The sequence below is a fragment of the Canis lupus genome, chromosome 26 (genome assembly GCF_011100685.1).
Source record: "Canis lupus familiaris isolate Mischka breed German Shepherd chromosome 26, alternate assembly UU_Cfam_GSD_1.0, whole genome shotgun sequence".
Classification (NCBI taxonomy): Eukaryota; Metazoa; Chordata; class Mammalia; order Carnivora; family Canidae; genus Canis; species Canis lupus.
In genome coordinates this window covers 13,207,173-13,229,628 of record NC_049247.1, presented here as the reverse complement: position 1 = coordinate 13,229,628, position 22,456 = coordinate 13,207,173, and the positions used below count along the sequence as shown (strand labels likewise).

Below are 22,456 nucleotides of genomic sequence, written 5' to 3'. Positions count from 1 at the left end.
TTAGACAGTGTCTTTTATGTATCATGCACTCTGTTTTGTTCACAAACATTATGCATAGAAGGATGTTTTTTTTTTTTTAAATTTTTATTTATTTATGATAGTCACACAGGGAGAGAGAGAGAGAGGCAGAGACACAGGCAGAGGGAGAAGCAGGCTCCATGCACCGGGAGCCCGACATGGGATTTGATCCCAGGTCTCCAGGATCGCGCCCTGGGCCAAAGGCAGGCGCCAAACCGCTGCGCGACCCAGGGATCCCCATAGAAGAATGTTAAATTGAAAGACTAGTTCAACCAGAGGTGACAGTGTTAACTATATGCAATTCATGTAGCTCTTTTACTTTTTCTTTCTTTTTCCTTAATAACCAAAACAATTATCACCATTTAAAAATTTTTGTTCTATTAGTGTTCTAAAAAGACTATAATGAAAACTTATATCTTCAACATTAGTAATTGATTTACATAGTTTAAAGTAAAATGTTTTCATATGTACTGCCTGCTTTCAAGAAAGGTTTTAAACACCTTAGAGTAAAATATATATACTTTGTTTTTTAATGTACTAGAGAGGTTGTATGAATATCATTACTGTAATTTCCTTTTCAATTCCTGCTAGTGGATTGAAACTAAGCTGGAAACAAGGCTCTCCTTGTTCACTAGACCATCCATCCAGAAATATGGATGGTCTTCCATTTACTATTTGACCTTTTAGCAGTGTTATTTCTAAAAGGTCTTTGAGTTTTCAGATTCCCTGATTTTCGGAAAACTGTAGAATTTAGACATGCTCCAAATTAGTCAGTTTGCTTGCCTGCCTGCCTCTCTGTGTATGTATCTATCTTTCCTTTTTCTCCCTGTATGTGTGTGTGTAGAGATGTATGTGTTTCCTTCTTCCTTTCTCTACCACCAGGAACATACTATTTTGAATGTATTTGGTTTTGTTGTTAAGCAGAAAGTGACTCCTCTATTTATCAATCTAAGGGATTTAATAATGCTCTTTGAGTGTATCTGAAAGTTTTAAAGGATGTTTTTGGACGGGGTTGGGGGTGGGGGTGTTAACTTCAGTAGTACTCTTCATAATCAGATTAGGAAAAGGGGAGAAGAAATTTTAGGTACCAAGGGGGAGTTAGTTTGAGGTGTTGTTTTAGGTTTATAACATCCCTGACCCCTTATTTTACCTTTGTTTGAGATGTCCTAGCTAAATGCTACTCCATTGTTAGGAAAAAAAGTCAAGAGAAGGGTCAGGACATGAATGAATGGAGATTCAAATGATAAAACCTTTGGTAGCATGAAGGAAGTATGTTCAATTTACTCCTACCTCTAGCCTCCTTTAGAATGTTGTTTATACTAAGTTTCTCTCTTCAAGTAAACTTTAGTGAATCTAAGCACTATAGAAGTGTATTGCACTATGTCAAATAACTAATTCTCATAGATTAATGAGTGATTATTCTGGAAATAAGCTGCATTTTAAGTTGAATGCTTATGTAATGTATCTCCTCCTTTGTAAAGTAGCTTAATTAAATTTACTTTGCTGAGATATCTTAGAATTTAGAAAAGGTGTAAAGTATATGTGTCTAGAAGGTCATTTCCACTCATAATTTCTCATAACATATCAATAGCATGTGGGAAATTTTATGGCAAGTTAAAAACAGGTCTAAGGGATATGACTGCTCCTGTTTTTATTATTATACTATTTAAATAAATTTACATATCTATGTGTTTGTGTTTCTATTTATAAAATGACTTTGTTGGCTGCCCATGAAAGAGATGGGGGAACTTTTCTCCCCTCCCCTCTTTATTTTCTGATTTTATTTATTTATTCATGAGAGAGAGATGGCAAAGATATAGCAAGAGGGAGAAGCAGGCTCCCCACAGGGAGCCCGATGCAGGACTTGATCCCAGAACCCTGGGATCACTTCCTGAGTCAAAAGCAGATGCCCAACCCCTGAGCCACCCAGGCGTCCCTTGGCGGGGGGGGGGGGGGGGGGGGGGGGGGGGTAAGGGGGGGGAGCATTTCTTAATTTTAAGTTGAAAATTCAGCTGCACTAAGTATAAATTAGTTCTTCAGAATGACTCAAAATATGAGAATCTGGCAATTATTTATGATTTCTTGTTATATCCTAGCATATATCTCTGGTACCTAAATTATTCTGAAAGATATAATAATAACTGATTTTCTATTATTAAATTATTTCCATTATTAAATTATAATATTTCTATTAGATTATTAAATCATTGATTTTCTGTTATTAAATTATTTTTATTTTTGCTATTAAATTATTAAATAAATAATCATTGATTGTCTATTAAATTATTTCTATTATTAAATTATTATTAAATTTCTATTATTAAGTTATCTTATGCTTTTTACCTCCATTGAATTTTTAATATAGTCAAGATTTAGTGAAAATCATTTCAGCATGGGCATAAGACAGATTATGAAGAAAGCACTAAGAGTAAAAATAATTGGTGAATATTTATTGTTTTCGATATAGTAATTTTCAGTTCTGTGATTTCCACTGGATCTTTTCTCTTGCTTCCATTTATCAGCTGAGATTTCCTATTTTGTTAATTCATTATGAGTATGTTTTCCTTTATGTCCCTAAGCATAATTATAATAATTACTGTAAAATTTGGGTACTAAATACAATATCTGTATTATATCCATTGGTTATCTTTTGTCTTCAAGATTTTGCTGTTTCTTCATCTATTGAATGATTTTGAATTATATATTGCGCATAGTAAATGATATAAAAACTCTGGATTCTGTTTAATTTCAGTGAAGAATGTTGATTTAGTTTAGTTTTTTTGTTTTGATTTGTTTTAAAGCAATAAACTTTATCTGAACTCCAACACAGGCTCACCTGTGGTGGGTAGCACTTGAAATCTTTCTACTTCTTTTAGTGTAGGGTTTCTCAACCTCAGCATAATTGACATTATGAGCCAGATGATGGTTTGTTGTGGATACTGTCCTGTGCACAGTAGGATGCCTAGCAGCATCCCTGGCCTCTACCTACAATGCCTGCAGTGCCTTCCTATTCAGTATAGCGACAACCCAGAATGTTTCCTGACATTGCCAGGTGTCCCCTGTGAGGCCATATCAGCCTTGGTTGAGAAACCACTGTTTTCTCTTAGCTGCACATAATTCAGGGGGTCTAAGAGAGATTTGGTCAGAATTTGATCTTGACTATATCTTCTTCCCAGACTTTACTTTCCATTTTCTGGCTACTTGATCTCTTTAAACTCAGTTGTCTGGTTCTTCAAAGCCAGTAACATTGGAGGTGGAGTTTGTATCAGTTTTAGTTTCCAGTTTTAGTCCATGTGATTCAGTTTGTGCCCTTGTTGAAAACTTCTTTTAAAGAAAGGGAAAGCTCACGCAAGTGCCATTCCTTCTTTTCAAGTGTAGACTCTTGTCCCCTCTCTAAGTTGTTGACTGCATTTGGTAACTTTATTAATAACATTTATTTTAGCAGATTTTAATATTTTCTTCAACCAATAAGGTTGGTTATTATTTTTTGCAGGGAGAGTTGTTGATTTGGAAGGAGCTACCTTGTTATTACCTGAAGTAGAATAGAACCTAATGAATATTTTAGGACCTAGAACTTCACAGTCCTTTATTACCCTGCTGTTACTTGTGCTTCACTTAGATTTGCATTGTTTGTCTATTAAAGATTGGATGGCTTAGCATCTGGGCCTGAATCACCTTGTAGGAGAATTTGATTGTAATATTTTAGTTAATTGATGATTGATTGAAATGACACCTGTTTTCTGAGTGATTCCAATAATTGAGTGTTGTAAATTGTTCCCAATTTATTAATGGCTTTTGTATTTTATGCTGTTTCAGAAGTATTCATGTTTTTTTTTTTAGGCTCTTCCTCCAAATTTATAAGCACTAAATATCTTTTCTAAAATGTGAAGGCATAACAGTTCTTTATTATTTCTTTTCTAAGTTGACATTTATATAAAGCTTTGTCCCAAGTCACTTCTAAAAAATTTGTTTAAAGATTTTATTTTTATTTATTCATGAGAGAGAGAGAGGCAGAGACACAGGCAGAGGGAGAAGCAGACTCGATGCAAGGAGCGTGACATGGGACTTGATCCCGGGTCTCCAGGATTAGGCCCTGGGCTGAAGGTGGTGCTAAACCACTGAGCCACCCAGCTGCCCCCCAGTCACTTTTAAAACTTTACGGAAATGTCCTTGTTAATTTCCTTTAGGGAAAGAGAGAGCATAACAAATGAGACAGGACTGGAAGAGAAAAGGAAAGAGGAAGGTACCAAATTAAAGAAAGGGCCAAATGGTTCCTGTCTTTGAAAGCTATGAAGAGTGCTCTTAGTAAACTTTTGTGACAACGGTTTGTTTTGTGACAAACACTGAGAGTGCTCTTAGTAAACTTTTGTGACAATGGCATCCTACATTTGTGTAGGATGATGGCAGCAGGGGCAAAGCATTCCAGATTAGAGTTAGATTTCAGGACATTTTTCTTTCACCTTTAGGCAAGAATGTTCATTTCTGAAAAGAAGGTTAAGAATCCTATTTGAGGGGGGTCTAGGTGGCTCAGTGGTTCGGTGGCTGCCTTTAGCTCGGCTGGCTCCAGGTCGTGATCAAGTGCTGCATCGGGTTCCCTGCAGGGAGCCTGCTTCTCCCTCTCCCTCTCCCTATGTCTCTGCCTCTCTCTCTGTGTGTCTCATGAATAAATAAATAAAATCTTTTTTTTTTTTTTAAAGAATCCTATTTGAAATTGTTATTTTTGGCTGATTTTATGTAATTTTCTAACATTTTCCCTTCATCATTTTAATGAAATGTAATTAAAAATGTTAAGATTGCATAAACAGATTTCACACTCCTTAAAACAACTAAGCCTAGGTTTGGTTTTGTGTGTGTGTGTGTGTGTGTGTGTGTGTGTGTGTGGTTTCTTTTCTTTTCTTTTTTTTAGAATGGAGATTGTTTTTAAGATTGTTTAGGACTGAGTAAGATAACATAAATAAAGTGGCTGGTATAGAACCTAAGGTATGGTGCTGGTGGTTTTATTTATTTATTTTTAAATAGATTTTATTTATTAGAAAAAAAGAGTGTGTGTGGGGGGAGGGGGGGAAGGAGCAGAGAGAGAAGGACAAGCTGACTGCACATTGAGCTCAGATCCTGAGATCATGACCTGAGCCAAAATCAAGAGTCCTATACACTTAACCAACGGAGCCACCCAGCACCCTGCTGTTGTTGTTTTAGTAGTGGTGGGCTGCCACTAGTAGTGGGAGAGGTGGTAGTAAGTAATTTGAAAAAAGCAAAGGATGAGTACAATTTTTTATGTTTCTTGTATGAGAGGAAGATTGCTATTCAAATATTTTTTATATATGTGATTCACATTAAATAAAATAAGTATTTCTATTATAAATCTTTTTATATATTGGCCATGTGCTATATAAAAATGGCATATCGTATATTGACTCTGCCCCTAAAATACTGATACAAGCTATTTTCTGTTTTTAAAGAATTTTTTTTTACATCATTTTTAAAGATCTAATTGAAATGCTCTCCATTCTGGTGTGAGTTTTAAAACAAGATACTTATTTGCATTGTAGTTCTCTTGCCGATCTTTTATATAAAATAATCAAAGGGGGAAAAATGGAGAGTAAATGATGTACTTTGTGGTCATTTGGCTTACCTCTGGTGTATTTGGAGTGTTCGAGAATATTATAAAAAAGCTTTTATTAAGTGTGGTTCTTAGAAAGTATTAAATGTGTATCTGAGAACCCATCCATTGAGCATGATCATATGTACTTCATTTAGGGTTTTATTAATAGTTGTATAAGGTTGAAGCATTATAGCTTAATATTTATGGCTAAAGAGTTTGGGAAGCCCTGGGTGCTAAGATACAATACTATGTATTATGGAGCCTCCTTGTCCTGATATTTGGTTTGTTGTTAGTCTACTGCATATCTGGGTCTTCTGACATCAGATTTCTCCTGGTTCTGCTCACTCTGCCTTATATCAACTTCTTTTTTTAAAATACATATTTTAAGCTTTTATTTAAATTTTAGTTCTTGTACAGACTACGTACGGACTGCTGAACTGCTGAATACAGTTCCTTCTGTCAGACTGCTTCTGATGTGCTGTCAGCTGTGTTCTGGATGTTATCCACACTTTATCTGGCATCCCTGCTCCCTAGCAGAAACCTTTTTTGTCCAGCCACGGTTGCCCTTCACAATCCCTACCATTGTCTAAACTCCATTTCTCTTTGTTACATGTTCCTTTTCCCCCACCTTTTCTGTCTCTCCTGGCATCTCAAGTTAACTTTGATCTCCCTTCTTTGAGCTGCTCCCCTGAGGCAACTCCCTTGGCATTTTACTTCTAAATTTATCAAGAATATGTTTTTACTTCTGTTCTTCTCTTGTGTTTTGGTTTTTAAAATTTTTTATTCTTTACTTGAATTTCTACTAAAGAAGATGAGAATTTAGTCTTCATTTTTTTTGCCATTCCTGCATGATACCATCATTGACTCTATAGAACAATCACATTTATTTTGGTGTCCAGTATGCCTCGTTTTTTTCTTTTTATTCTACTCAACATCTGTTACAATTTCTAGTACAGAGTATTACAGTTTTGGTTGAACAGAATGGAACATACTTCTTTTTGTTGTAAATCTATTTAGTTTGCCCTAAGATCATAATACTGTTTATCATTTTATTTTTCCCCTTTCAGATCATTTGATATTATTTATAAACATTAAAGTTATTTTATATAAAATATGCATTAAAAGCAGATGACAGAACTTCCATAAAATTCACCCCTTTACACCAAGCATTTTCATAGGTTTGATTTTGGTCTCAGGTGTATGTGTAGTTATAAAGAGGCCTTTGGACTATAAAAGTACACTACAAGCATGGTAGTCTACTTTTGTTACTTATAAAAGAATTCTAAGTAGTGTCAAACCAACTGTCTCAAGTAGTAAGATGAGATAACTATGGGGAATAAAAGGAGGTGTAGCATAGGTGAAAAGGAACCCAGAGATGGATTCAGCAGTTACACTGAGTGGATGTGGAAAGAAGGAAGCTCCTTACAAACCACCAGTACTTCCAGAAGTTTCTTCCCATTTGGATCTTCTCCTTTGGCATCATTCAACACACCTAGAAACCTATTAATGCACTTGTTTTTACTATGCTTTTCTTCCCTACCATTCCTCACAAGGGTTCCAAAAAAGGGAGGGAAGTTTTTCCTATTTTTCCTCCCTTAAACACATTTATCAGTTTTGTAGCTTGAAGTGAAAACAGTGATACAGAAGAGAACATTTGACATGGGGTGAAAAATAATAGAAAACAGTAAGTGGGAGGTTGAAGGTAAAATAAATTGTTCTCTGTATTTTTAGTTTACTGGCCTAGTCTGTCACTAAAAGTTACTAATTATACAAATGTGGCCATTTGTTCTTTTGTCCTTGCCCTCTGTTTAATGAATAATACTGAAGTGTTTTCTTGGAGGGAATTTAATTCCATTTTACTCATTCACTTTTTAATTTCATTAATACTGCTTTTTTGAAGAATGTGTTCCCAGATTATCCCAAACATTAACAAAAAAGCTAGTTCATATACTACTGATTACAGAAAGATTGGGTGTATTTTTTAAAAATTGGAAAATACAGAAAAACACATAGAATTCTAAGGCAACTTAATTGTATTTGAACACATGGCTATTATGCCCTTTATTTGAATATGAGAGTATTGTAGAGGCTTTTTGGATACTTTATGTATTCTTATATAAACATCCTTCTGTAGTACTTGATTATTTACTGAAATCTTTAAAATTTAGCTTTTAAAAATATAGTTATTTCTAGAGATTCTGAAGGACAACTTCAGCATACCAAAATAAAATTTACAGAATGGTAAAATTGGGACTCTAATGCATATATAAAGTGAGCAAATGCCAGACATTTTAATCAACTCATTAATTAGGGAAGGGACAGGTAAGATGTTAAAACCAGTTCAAAGAACATTTGACTAGTTAGGTTTTTATAGAAAATTAATAAGTATTTCTGTAACTACAACTTAGTACTTTTTTGACCAAATAATGTACATAAATTGAAAGAATAAACTTTACTCTTAAATAATCATAACTGCTTATTAATAGGATGTGTGTGTTTTTTGGGTACTGTATAACTTTTCAAATCTTGGAATGAGATTGGACACCACTATTGATTTTACTTTATATTGCAGTCACACTGACAACCTGGTTTCACTAAGATTTGACTTTATTTTAGGGAACGTGATGCAGTCTAATGTTGAAACTGAGGACTACCTTCAGCTAGTAGTTTGCATAGTGCTCTGACAGATGTTGCTTGGTTTCCCCCTCTGCTAATTTAAAAATATCTCACTACATCCTTGTGAATTTGCTAGTTTTCCAGGGTGCTTTGGTACATAGTTGGGACACCAAAGCAGTACGTAATCCTTGGATGGTCATTTTCCCTGTATAATGTTGAAAGGACCACCTGTTTTCCTTTGGCCTTATGTCAAAGTTTTGAATGAAATTTCTTAACAAATACCCGTGAGAGCTTCTAATTAGAATTGTCAAATTTCTCTCCTTAAACTGCCTTCTGGATGGTGGTGGTGTCATTGATTGTCCTGGTAGACTCTCTACTTTGTGTTTATCCAAACACTGCCAAGCATGTTTGGCCTACTATTCTGGTAGGCCAGTTAATCATGCCCCTGTGATGCACTAGCTCTATAGTACAGCAGATTCTTGAACTTTTTGGTCTCAAAACACCTGTAAACGTTGAACACCTAAGAGAGCTTTTGTTTATATGGGTTATACTTATCAATATTTATTCTGAAGAATTAAGACTAAGAAAAAAAATTTGACTTAAAAAACAATAATAAATTCATTATATGTTAACATAAATAACGCTTTTTTAGCTAAAATAACAGTTTTCTAAAAGGAAAAAATATTTAGTTGGAAGAGTCACACTGTTGTGATCTTTTCTAATGTCTGGCTTAAGAGGAAACAGCTGTAGTCTTGTGTCTGCTTCTGCATGTAGTCTGTTGTGGCATCACATATCATGTAGCCTCTGGAAAACTCCATATTGTATTTGGAGAAAATCTGAGTGATAAAGATAAATAATATCTTCATTCTTTTCTGAAAATGGTTTTGACTTGCTGCCTGCTTGGAGTGGAGCTTCATTGTAGATGTGGTTTGTTCATATTTTAAATCTCTTAAGCAAAGGCAGGCAAACTTTTTCTGTGAAGTGGTAGGTAGTAAATATCCCCAGCGTTGCAGGGTATATGGTCTCTGTCAAAATTAGTCAATTCTGACATTGTACTGTGAAAATAGCCATATACAATATTTAAGGAAATGAATATAGATTGTTCCAGTAAAACTTTATTTGCAAAAACTAGGTGACCAGATAGAATTGCTTTGAGGCCTACCATTGCTGACCTCTGCCCTTAAGAAGAAAATTGCTGTCAAAAATAATAAATAAATAAATAAATAAATAAATAAATAAATAAATAAATAAATAAATAAATAAATAAAAAAATTGCTGTCCGGATAGGTTAAATGGTTAGTTCAGAACTACACAGCTAGAGTGGAGGATTCAAATCCAGACATTTCTAGTTTTATAACTTTACTTTTCTCAGTTTTTCATTCTGTCTTCAGTACTGAGGTTAATGGTTACACATTTAATGGTGATTATTGATTAAAAATAAAATTTTAGATAAAAATTCATTTAACTACAAAGTTGTATAGAGCCTAGCATTTAGAATCTCCCCAGCTACCCAAGAAATGATTGGGTGAGTATGAGTCTTTAGTATCATAAATCACATGCACAACAGAGCATTTTAAGTCTTGTGTTCATTCCCTACAGTGTACATATCTGAATGTGTCTAAGGAATTATTTTATCCTATTTAGCTTATTATTAAGAATGGCAAATACATGTATATAATGTAAAATTTTAACCGCACAAAAAGATGTTGGTAACAAAGTAAGGCTCTTCCCCATTCACACTGCCCCAGTTAGCCAGTTTCCTCTCCCACTGTTAAATCCTATTGGCAGTTTTTTTTATCTTCCCAAAGATTAATTTATGCAGATATGCACAAGTGTGTATGTATATATTTCCCTTTTCTATATAGATAGTATGTCATATAGTACATACACACACTCGACCCACTGGTCTATTGTTTTATTTTACTAGATTTATTTGTTTCAGTGGATGGTGATACTATGTTGAAGATCAGCCCAGGTACATGCATATAAGGACTATTAACTGTTTAAAAGCAAAAACATGCTTTATATTCTCTCCTAGTATTTGTTCAATCAGATTTACTGATTTCAGAATTTATTTTCTTTGTTGGCTATACTCTGTAAGTAGCTTTCTATCAGTAGTGTAAGAGAAAGAGAGAAAAAAAGAAGGAAAGAAAGAGAAAGACCGACGGACCAACAGATCTTGCTTTGGCATTTGGTGGACATGAGTAAAATAACTTGACTAAGTCCTGCCAAAGAATGTAATATTATCAGGGAGGTGAGACGCTAACCTTAAAGCAGTGAAAGAGGAGTCTCTGTGTATGGTTGTAGTCTTGGGCTGTAAAGGAGGTATGACAATGAGAGCTGGGGGATTGAGTGCAGATTCTAGGGAAAAGGAAAGCTTCATGAAGCTAGATGGACTTCAACAAATCTAAAGTTGAGGTATCTTGGTAGAATCCTGGAGAGGAAAAGGCAATGACAGACCTAACACAACGATGTTTCAAGGAAAAAGATCTGGCTGAGTAGAGAGGAGGGGAGTGTGCTTAGCAGTGATGGAAGATGAGAAGACAAACTTTATTTTTTGGGGGGAAGAGAAACCTCTAATAGAACCCCTCGAGTGATCACAGAGTTCCACTGACATTCTCTTATGTCCACTTCTCTCTGCCATAGGCCCAAGATGTAGAAGAGATGGTGCATTGGTTTGTAGGATCTGTATATGACTGAAGTTGTGTGCTTTTGCTAAGAATCACCTGCAGACTGTCTAGGTGTTCACCTGTGGTGGAGAGGTGCCTGAAGTAAAGGTTGCTCATAGGTAATAGACTGCCTTCTACCACAATGATAGATTGAGGTTTTTGTTCAGATATTTTGTGAACGAATGTGGCAAAGAGTATGCTGTTTGGGAATCCAAGGCATGTAGTGTCAGTACTGCAAGTTTGTAAAGTTCTAAAGTGATGAGGCTTAGAGTAAGTGTGATTGTTCATGAGCCTAGAGATGGAACATTGTTCTGGTAACAATTGAAGAATTAAAATAGTTGCCATTAAAAAAAAAATTAAAATAGTTGCCATTAGAAGAATTGCAAAATTCCAGAGCCGCATCTAAGTATTGTCTTGACAAAGATTTTTTTAAGAGCTTAAAAAGAGAAAATCAGCTCAGATAATCAAACTTTCTGATGAATTAAAAATTCTTCTCCTGAAACCAATATTACATTATATGCTAACTAACTAGAATTTAAGTAAAAACTTAAAAAAAAAGAAAAAAAGAAAAAATCAAGCTTTCTTTTGAGGACCTGTTCAGAATTACCACTATATTATGGTGTTTCATGTATAACTTTTCTCCCTTTTGCTCTTGATTCTTTGCTTCTGCAGATTTTATTAACACAATCTTGGACTGTTTTTAGTTAGTGCCTTTTGTATTGTCTTATTTTGTCTCTTGCCAAGGATTTTAGCATTTGCAGTCTGTGGGCTTATTTCTCATGTTAATTTTTGTTTTTGAAGCTAGTGTGTGTATGTATCACATTATTGCAATTGAGATGTACCTAAACTTGATTATAACATTACCCTGAAAATCTTTGTTTTGCACACTGTTAACCTCTGTAGTCCCCCCCCACTTTTTAAAAAGATTTTATTTATTTATTCATGAGACAGAGACAGAGAGAGAGAGAGAGAGAGAGAGAGAGAGAGAGGCAGAGACACAGGCAGAGGGAGAAGCAGGCTCCATGCAGGGAGCCTGATGTAGGACTCGATCCCGGGTCTCCAGGATCATGCCCTGGACTGAAGGTGGTGCTAAACTGCTGAGCCACCTGGGTTGCCCTGTAAGTCCCTTTAATAGGTTTAATCATTTGGTATTTTCTTCAGATTTGAAGGGGCGCCCAAACTGGTGGTGCAGGTTTGGATCTGTACTGAAAGTCAAATTGAAATGGTAGAATCGAAAGCAAGCAAGTTAGAGACAGTCAGCACAACATCAAAGCTGGAAGTAATGGGAGCTTATATGTGGCAATTGGGAGTAACATTAGTTGAGATACTGCACCAAATGCTTCCCATAAATTCTTTCCAGTCTTCACTATGTACCTGGAGTTTTGTGTTATTTTCTTTGGTTTTGAAGATGAGAAAATGGAGACCTGGAGAATCCTAGTAACAAGGAGTTAGAAGAAAGTTCTATAACTAAGACCACATGTTCTAGCAGCAGGGCAGGACCTGTATGCACACTGTTTCTTAGAGGTCCTTTGTGTCCTCTTCCTCACAGCAGCCCTGTAACAGTAGAGGTAGGGAGATACACAGTCCTAATTTTAGTTAAAGGAATGGAGATAGCTAGAGAGTTAAGGAACTTGTCCAAGGTCACACTGCCACCACAGGCAGAGCTAGATAAATCTTCCTCCAAGGATCTTGCCCTTAATCTTAGCAAACAAATAGGAATTTCCTCCCCAAAATGACAAAGTTAGAGAAAGATAAAATGTTAGAGGATTAATGTTAAGTGTGAAATAAAAATAATATTTTAAAAAGGGTGATTCAGGGCAGCCCGGGTGGCTCAGCCGTTTAGCGCCGCCTTCAGCCTAGGGCCTGATCCTGGGGACCTGGGATCAAGACCCACGTCCGGCTCCCTGCATGGAGCCTGCTTCTCCCTCTGCCTGTGTCTCTGCCTCTCTCTCTCTCTCTCTGTCTCTGTCTCTGTCTCTGTCTCTGTCTCTCTCTGTGTCTCTCATGAATAAATAAATAAAATATTTTTTTAAAAACAAGAAAAGGATGATTTACTTTTTTACTCCTGGGCTAGAAAGTCTAACTACAACAATGGGAAACTGCAGAGGCCAGATAGAGAAGAGTGCAGAGTCGCAGTGTTAGAGGCTTTGAAGGAGGCTCCTAATTATGCTTTTCTTTTATGAAACTTGATTGCACAATAAAGCCCCAAGTAGGGTATTTAAATGCATATTTAGAAGGAAGAAAGAGATTCCCATCCTGCACATTCTCTCAATTAATAGACGGTGGTCAAGGCACTTGCCCTCAGGGGCTGAGCTGGATGCTGCTCTGTCAAGGGCTCCCTTGTGGTAGTCATATGGTCAGCATCTTCCCTTAGAGCTGTCAAACTGGAAAACTTTAATGTAGTTAGATACCTCAAATCAATTTGAATCTGTGAGTCAGAGGAATAGAGACTAGGGGTACAAAGCAGTTTGAATTTTCTGTCTGCTTCTTAAAGGTTTGCATGAGTATTCAGGAACTGTTGGGTACCTAATAGTCAAAGGCCACAGTTTATTTGTGGTATTTAGCCAAACTTAGAATTATGAAGGAAAACAATGTTCTCTTCCCCTCTTTTATTCATTAGAGTGAAGTATAAGATAAAGGATTCCTTTAAAGCCCAAAAAGTGGTCATATCTTAAATGCTTAGGAAGACTGTGAGTTTTAATATTTAACAATATATTTTATTCAAGGGATGTGAAATAGGAGAAAACTACAACATAGGGATGGATACATTTTAATAATACGTTATGAGAAAGCTGCTTTGATAGCCACATGACCGTTATTGGTCACATAAAGCTGGGAAGAAAATATAATAACCTTATTTTTCTCTAAAATAGGATGATTGTTAGGCTACAAAAAATAATTTCATGTGTTCAGATCCATCATGAGGGAGATTAGTAATTGAATTAGTATTTAGAAATGGAAAGTATGACCCATCAATCAGTTAAGAAACAGAAGACAGGGGATCCCTGGGTGGCACAGTGGTTTGGCGTCTGCCTTTGGCCCAGGGCGCGATCCTGGAGACCCGGGATCGAATCCCACATTGGGCTCCTGGTGCATGGAGCCTGCTTCTCCCTCTGCCTGTGTCTCTGCCTCTCTCTCTCTCTCTTTCTCTCTCACTATCATAAATGAATAAAAATTTTAAAAAAAACTTAAAAAAAAAAAAAGAAACAGAAGACAATATCATGACTCCAGCATAGTTGTAATTTATGAGATTGAGGGTAGGTTTTGCTTGTTTGTTTGTTTAATGACATGTATTTGAAAGAATTCTAATAAAAGAGGTCAAGTTCTGAATGTATATATTTATTTACCTTTCTTAGTAATTGATTTTGGGTTTTCATCAAGTTTATTTTTTATACCTGTTCTTTTTTTTTTCAAGGGGTCAGACCTTTCTGGAACTCTGATAAATTTTTTTTTGGCTGTTAATTATTTTCATTATAGGGAAATTTAATTTGTACTCTCTTTACTTTTGTTCAGTTCCTGCCGTTCTTTCAGTGTTTGATGGATGCACTTGAGTGGCTGAATGAGAGAAGAGTAACCTAAGAGCAGTTAATGTAAAATTGAATCCAACAGTATGGTGACACAGGGAGCCATCTCATTCTTGTTCTCTTAAAACTGGGAACTCAAATACACTTCCCAAGGTCACAGGGCTACAGAGCCAGACTAGAAATCTTTCCTCTCCTTTTCTAGTTTATTATATTTTCTGCTACATACATTGTCCTCCATGTTTTAAGTGCTTGTGAGCTTTTAAAAATTGGTGTTTTAAATAAAATTATAAAAGCATGCCCATGAAAAAATTACGCAGTTTAAAAGGCAACTAAAATCCCTTCCTTGCTTCTATTGTTCCCTCTTGTTCCACTCGTAAGAGGTATTCACCATGAATGGTTTCTTATATGTATTCTTTCAGAAATTCTTTTATTCAGGAGATTCTAATATCTCTATCTATGCATTAGTAATTTTTCTTTAATCTACCATAAAATTAAGGAAAATTAAATTCCATTTTAATCCAACTTCTTAGTTTCCAAGTAAGACCTTTCAAACTACTAAGTACTACTTCTTAACAAAAGAATCTAGTTTGTTGTATTACTGGAGTTAGAAGGCCCTGTGAGGTAAGATAGTCTCTTCCTTACTTAGCTTTTTAAGTGAGAGGTTAAGTGATTTGCATAGAGCTCCACAGTCTTTAATTCCACTAAGTGGTTTCAGAGTTTAGGTTTCTCTTCTTCCCACTAATCCATACTGTCTCCTAGTTCATTTTATTGACTTCAAAGTGAAATGAGTATCACAAACAGGCATGTTTCATGTGTGTACTAAAGGAGCCCCTTAACAAAATATAATCCATGAACTAATACCCAGCAAGCAAAGCACATAGCAGATACTTAAATATTTGGATTGAAATAATTTAAACTAATTCTTTACTAGTTTGTCAAGAAAATGAAGGGCTGGGACTAGATCATGTATATGGACTTTCCACAATAAATGTCTATAATGGTTGTTTCATTCTGTCCTTGGAGAATCAAGCTGTTATCTTTTAGACTCATAAGCAGTTTTTCAGTGCCTGGTCCTGACTACATTTCCCAGCAGGCCTGGGGCCAGTTGGTGTCCCACCAACCCGGTTTGGTGCATCCTATTGCCATCAATTAATCCTGTTCCTCCTGTTGCTTGTTGCAGTGGAAGAAAAATTTTAGAAATGTGGAAAGTTCCAAAATGGAACCAGGATTCATTAGACAATAGCCAGTGTGAATAAAAATCTAATGCTACATATTTCAGAACAGATCACAATTGTATTCTGCATACTTCAGTGAGCTAATTTATAAGCCAGTGCCTCTCAAGGAGGGAATATGAAGTTCTGGGTAGAAAGCTGGCCGGAATTTAAGTGATGATGCTATGGGATATGAAAGAGACAGAGCATGGCTCACATAAACTAATGTTTACTGGCCAAGACTCTACAGGAATCTATCTGCCCAGCAGCTTGACATACAATTTGATGTAGTGTATTAGTCAGCCATGGATACATAGACATTTGTGAAATTTATGGGAGTTGTAAGATATTATAAAATTCACCTGAGGAATTCTTGCTTTGTTTGAATGATACTCATGAAATATGATGAAAATATTCCCTGTGTTTAAGTAATGTGGTTAAAAACGTGTATAAAGGATCATTAACAAGAGTATCTGTAGAATAATAGGTCTGGTTATTCTTCGAACAGCAAATCAGCAACTTGCTTAGAAATCCATTTGAGCATATAATAAAAACCAGTGCTAGCTTGATTAACATTAAATCAAATAAGGTGTAGAAGCCAAAAGCTTTGCAAGTTACAGATTCTGAAGTGTAAGGAGTCATTCCCAGAACTAATGTGAATACTTAGTTACCACAGTATTAGAGTGCTCTTACTAATCTGATTTATTTGAGCTCACTGATTTGATTAAGAGTCAAAATGACAATAAAAGATACTTTCATTTTAAACATTGTTACTAGTTTAGAAAATTAGAAGTGTGGAAAGTATCTTTCTGTCCTATAAATTAGAGTCAAGTATAATCATATCAAATAAGCCTTTAGGTTTTATGGTAGAAAACCCTGAAAGATTCCATGAGACTGTTAAGGTGTGGGAGGAGGGAAGAACAGTTTATATGACTACTTATATTATTATTTTCCTTGCCTTTTATTGGCTGTACAGGGCTTGAATTTTGAGGTTGGCTATTGATGTCAGTACAGTGAAAGTGTAAATACCATTAAAATGGGTATTTATCTGAATAGTATTGCTTTTGCTTGAAAGTTCATTTTCAGAGGACTATACTTAGAAAAACAAAAGTTACTTTTCTGTTTCAGTTTGTAAGCATATCTGGAACCAAGCTGAAACATGTTATGCTTGAGTGATACCGATTGAGTGATTTGGTTGGTATGTGTCCTGTGGAAAAGAATGAATTTTAGTTCTGCATTTGTCAATTGGTAATATGTTTTTTAACCTATGATTCTCATTTTATTAAAATTTGTTTATATTGTTTTAAAAAAAATTTTAGTTGAATTCATTCTGTCATGTCTGTTGACTGAACTTAGTTTACATTAAGCATAAAAAGTAGAGAAAGCACTATTTAAAATAATTATTTAAAACTTTTCTAAGTGTAATTAATATTTCTCACCTATTTAAAGAATATTTCTTTCTTGAAGCACCTTGGCATTAATTACATTGGTTTATGAAATTTCATCTGTTTTCAGCATTGCAATAAAGAAATTGTCCTGATCCAAAAATTAGATGTCTCGAACTATATTGAAAAGTAAAGATGATACTGAGTTACTATAGATTCTTGTGTTCTTCACTATACTCCTGTGTTTTTCAGTTTTCTACAATGAACATATTACATTGTTAACCAGAAAAAACAGTACTGTCTTTAAAAAAATGTAAACATAAAATAATACTTAATTTTCTTCTGAATCAGTACACTTGAGGGGCACCTCTCTGCCTCATGTTGGTGGAACATGCTGTGCTCTTGATCTCGAGGTCCGGAGTTCAAGTCCCATGCTGGGTTTAGAGATTGCTTCAATAAGTCAACTTTAAAAAAGTACAATTGAGTACTTTCTCTTAAAAATTAGAACCTCTATTTTGCAATTGAAATTGAATGCTAAATGTTGATAGGATGAAAACATTTACTGCTACTTACATATATGTAAGATTCATTTAACAATGTTAAGAGAAATCCAGGCTCTTAGTGCTAGGAGAGTGATTTAAAATAGTTCATTAGTGATTTCTTTTTAGACTCCTGAAGCAGCAGTATTAATTTATATCTTTAGAGATTTCTGCACTATAGTAAGTTTTAACCTAGAAGTACTTAAGTGTTTTGTATGTCATCTTAATTAACATTGCAGCCCCTAGCCATCTTTGGACCTCTAGAGTGCTGCAGGCTCCTGTGCTAAGCTAGGCATTATTATCGTTTATCACTGTCCTTTATCCCAGGCAAGTGCTTTAGGGATTTGGAGAGGCACTTCAGTGTGGTACTTGAGAGCATGGGCTTCGTTTGAGGTGGTCAGACTGCCTGGGTTCCAGTCCTGCTTTGCCAGGAACTAGTGGTGTGACCTTGGGCAAGTAAAAGTTATTTAACCTCTTTGTTTCAGTTTGTCTGTAAAAGAGAGGTAATTATTATCTCTACTTCATAGGATTACCATGAGAATTAAATGAGTAGGTATTTATGAAGTGGTTGAAGGAATACCTGACATATCTTAGATTTGTCACTTGAACTTCTCATTTAGGCCTCATAATAATCTTTAGAAAGAAAGGACAGCATTCACATTTTACAGATGTTAAAAGTATAAAGCTCAGAGAGATTATATATTTTGCTTAAGGTTGCACAGCGAGAAATATGGATCTGGGATTTAAATTCTGGGCTGTCAGACTCCAAAATGTGTGTTGAGATCATAAGTTCCTATGTTATAATAGTCGTTGCACTTGGACATACCCTTGGCTATTTAATCTAGCCTTAAATGCATCATGTCAAGAGTGAGTGATGCTTTATGCTTTACAAAATTTGTTATATAGTCAAGTATCTGTAGAAAAATAATCAGACATGATTATAATGGGTAAAAAAAGATGTTTGTGGGGTTGCCTTACCTGTTTCTAAGATATTAAAAAATAAACGTTGTCTAAAATTTATGATACTTAAGTGCCTCCCCCCCCCCCCCAAAAAAAAAAAAAAGTTAAGATACGTAGTCCAGAGTAGAGTCAGCTGTATGTGAATATAACACATACCTGTTTGGGTGAAAGAACATCACTGGGAAAGGAAACATTCTAATAATTGTTCTTGGAAAAGTGTATATTAATATGGAAAAATCCTGAAAGTGATAATTTAAAGTATGTGCACTAAAGATGAATATGGAATGAAACATTCTCATTAAAAACACACACACCAGAATAATTTATCTTGGCTGTGTTTTAAAAAGCTTTAAAAAAATTTTTTTTGGGAAGCCCGGGTGGCTCAGCACCAGTTTAGCGCCTGCCTTCAGCCCAGGGTGTGATCCTGGAGTCCCGGGATCGAGTCCCACGTCAGGCTCCCTGCATGGAGCCTGCTTCTCCCTCTCCCTCTGCCTGTGTCTCTGCCTCTCTCTCTCTCTGTGTCTCTCATGAATAAGTAAATAAAATCTTAAAAAAAAAAAGACTTATTGAAGCAGTAATTATCTGTATTTCATTACATTACATTGCAAATCATTAATTTTTTCAAAAAGTATTTGAAAACTAGCAATACTACAAAAAGAACAACAGATTGATCATGATCAATATATAAGTGTAATATCCAGAAAATACTAAAACATAGTAATTACACCCTCCTATGGCTGATGAGTAAAACAGCCAGTAATATGAAGCAAAGACTCTTTCAGTCTGTCTTCATAAGAAACTTTACAAAAAGAGTGTTTTGTTCACCCTTTCTATTACTTAAAAAAAAAGGCAGAGGAAAATAAATGGGAAGTACAAGTCTACATCTGTTAATGAAGCAAAAATAAGTAAAATGACAGAACCGTGGATTGGTGACACTTAAGGGTAGCCTGTGCATTTATCCAATTGCTGCTGTGTAAGTGTCTGAAAGCCCGATCTGTCTGAACAGTGATATAGTGCCACACGATGAGACCTGTAAAGTCCATGTTCTTTCACCTAGTATCATACCATTTTTGACAAATGGTATTATGGAAGAAACTTATCCTTCAATTGTGTTTCTAGTGACATTATTTATGATTAACCAATAATGAACCCTTCCTAATTTTTAATAACTAAGCAAAAATGTTTGTTCAAATACAGATTTATGTTTTCATTACTGAAATTCCTTAAATAATATCTAAAATATGCTTCTGAGTGATTAAGAATACCAAACATGTGATTTTTACTCAATACAAAACAATTTATTAATACTGATAAAGGTTCGACAGATCTGCTTTCTTTAGCTGTACAGTGAAGGTGAGGCAAAATGATTCTTGACACTGATTCTGTGAAGTCTGTGGACCAAAGATTGCGAGAGGTGGTGGATTCTTGCAGTTATTTGTTGTAGCCATGGACTTGCTCCCCACTCCCTGTGCTCCTCTGGTAGATAACTGATGGTTGAGCATAGTTCCCAGTCTTTGTGTAGGATCTCAGTAAGTCAGTGGAGGTGGGCAGATGGGCAGGTAGGTGAATTACTGCCTGGTCCTATGATAGTTATTATTTATTTCTTAAAAAGACTTTCTAGTTTTATTGAGATATATTTGACATATTACCTAGTTTTTCTTTTGTAAAGCTAGTTAAATAAGGAACAAATGATATTCTTGTAGTTTTCTTTTTAGTAAGCTTCTTGTTCTTATTATGAAACTGTGTAAATCAACTATTAATACGTTAACATTTATTGATCACTTACCATATACTACTTTTCTAAGTGTTTTTCTCAGATTATTTAATACCAGTAATAGTCCCACTAGGTAATAGTTATCCTCGGTTTATGGATGTAAAACCTGAGTGCAGAGAGGTTAATTAAGTAGCTTGTGCAGTGTTAGACCATCAGCATGTTAGAGGGGGCCTGGCAGTGGCAGCAGGGTCTATCCTCATACCTTCTGCTCTACCATAGCTGCTGCTGCTTCTTTTTTTTTTTTTTTTTAAAGATTTTATTTATTTATTCATGAGAGACACAGAGAGATACAGAGAGAGAGGCAGAGACACAGGCAGAGGGTGAAGCAGGCTCCATGCAGGGAGCCCGACGTGGGACTCGATCCCGGGACTCCAGGATCACACCCTGGGGCGAAGGCAGGCGACAAACCTCTGAGCCACCCAGGGATCCCCTCTACCACAGCTTCTCATACCTCCCTGCCCTGGACTTGGTGGGGTGGGGCCAGGGAGTGTTGGGCATGTTTGTAGAGACTGGGTTACCCGACAGGAATGTGGATCAGATAGGGCTTTGCCACTAGCCCAGGCAGTTCACGTAATGGTTGGCGGTGGGGAACTTAAGCCAACTGAAAACCCTCACGTGGACTTGATGGACTTGAAGAATGAAGGCAGCTAGGCTAAGCAGAATCTCTTAAAGGGCAAAGACAGAAGCTAGGGCTATTCTGAATAAGGGATGAGGCAAACAAGTCTTGGTTAGAAATATCACCTTTAATAGAGCTGTTCAGGATTCTACTACTAAGTTCCATGGTTATAAGTATTTAACCTAGGGACTGTTGTAGGAGGGGATATATCTAAGTCAGATGAGATAGAGCCTCTGTATTCTTTGGACCTTGAGTTTTTCTCACTTTTGGAAGGCAACACCTTTTTCATTCCTATAGACTAGGTCATGTCATCTGTGCTATATCTCTTGCGTGCCTTGGTCCTGTGTCCAGGGCATTCCCCAGGTTATGATTAGAGCTCTCGGGTTGTGAACCTCAAATTGAGGCCTTGACTCTTTATCCTCATTAGCTTTTTGTATTTTGCAAACCTATGCTTTTTTAATGTGGGTCATCATGAATACATAAAGGGTGATGGCAGTCCTGGCATATGATTGTGCACAACAATAATAGGTATTATTTCAGGTTAGACTCTTAACAGTTCCAGGGAGAGACTGAGAGTCCTTAAAATGTAAATGAAGAGTTCAAATCCAAAACAGTGACGTTCTGAAAAGCATAGAGGAAAGTCAATTCAAGGTAGTAGATGGAATTCAGATTTCTTATTCTGAGAATAGCTGTTGCCATTCCTAAGGCAATAAACAGAGGCAGCAGGGGTCAGGAAACAAATTTATAGGCCAGTGATTCTGCTGTCCTGTTTACCACAAACATTGTCACTATCTTGCCGTCTACATTTGGTTTTATGCTAAGGTGGAATTCTTTAGTTGTTCATTTTGAAAATCCTAAACAGTATATCGGGAGTGTTTGTCTTTGAAAAATGTTAGTGAAAAATTTTAAGCATTTGTAAAGTGGTAATCTGCAAAACAGATTATCAGTATATTCTTATTTAAACTGCTGTCTGTTTTAAAAGCACTAATTAAGAAAACTGTGTCCTCTTAAAATAAGCCTTACTATTTTGGAGATTCTTTTGGCTTTGTATTGTCGACAGTAGGCTCTGCAGTCCCATTAGTATTGTCAGCTGTCAGAAGCATCTGAGGCCCAGAGAAACTCCCCAGTGTTAGATTAACAAAGCACCCCACCACCCTGAACCTGATATCAAATAAAGAGGGCAGTGTGCAATTTTTGGTGCAATTCCCTTACTTGATCTTCACTCAAATTTATAGGCAAAATGGATTTTGATCTGAGGGTTCATCCCATTTGTCAGTGATTGTGACATCTAACAGCAGCCTTGGTGAATAAGACTGGTTTTTAAGTCATATACTTTCAAGTATCGTCTTTCCATCTAACACCTCAGTTAATCTAAAGTGATTTAACAGATGAAATAAATACCCATGAATGATCCCTTTGTTGCCATTTATTGAGTCTTGCTGTGTTCTAAGCATTTACTAAAAGCTTTATATACATTTACTCAATCCACCATCTTAATCCTGTGATGTAATAACTGCTATGTTCGTTTTATAGATAAGAATA

At 35.9% G+C, this 22,456-nt stretch overlaps 1 protein-coding gene across 6 annotated transcripts in view; it reads left to right on the top strand.

Annotated features, from left to right (window-relative positions):
* Positions 1-22,456, top strand: part of MED13L (mediator complex subunit 13L) — a 295,303-nt gene that overhangs the window by 168,270 nt on the left and 104,577 nt on the right. The gene's annotated exons all lie outside the window — the stretch shown is intronic.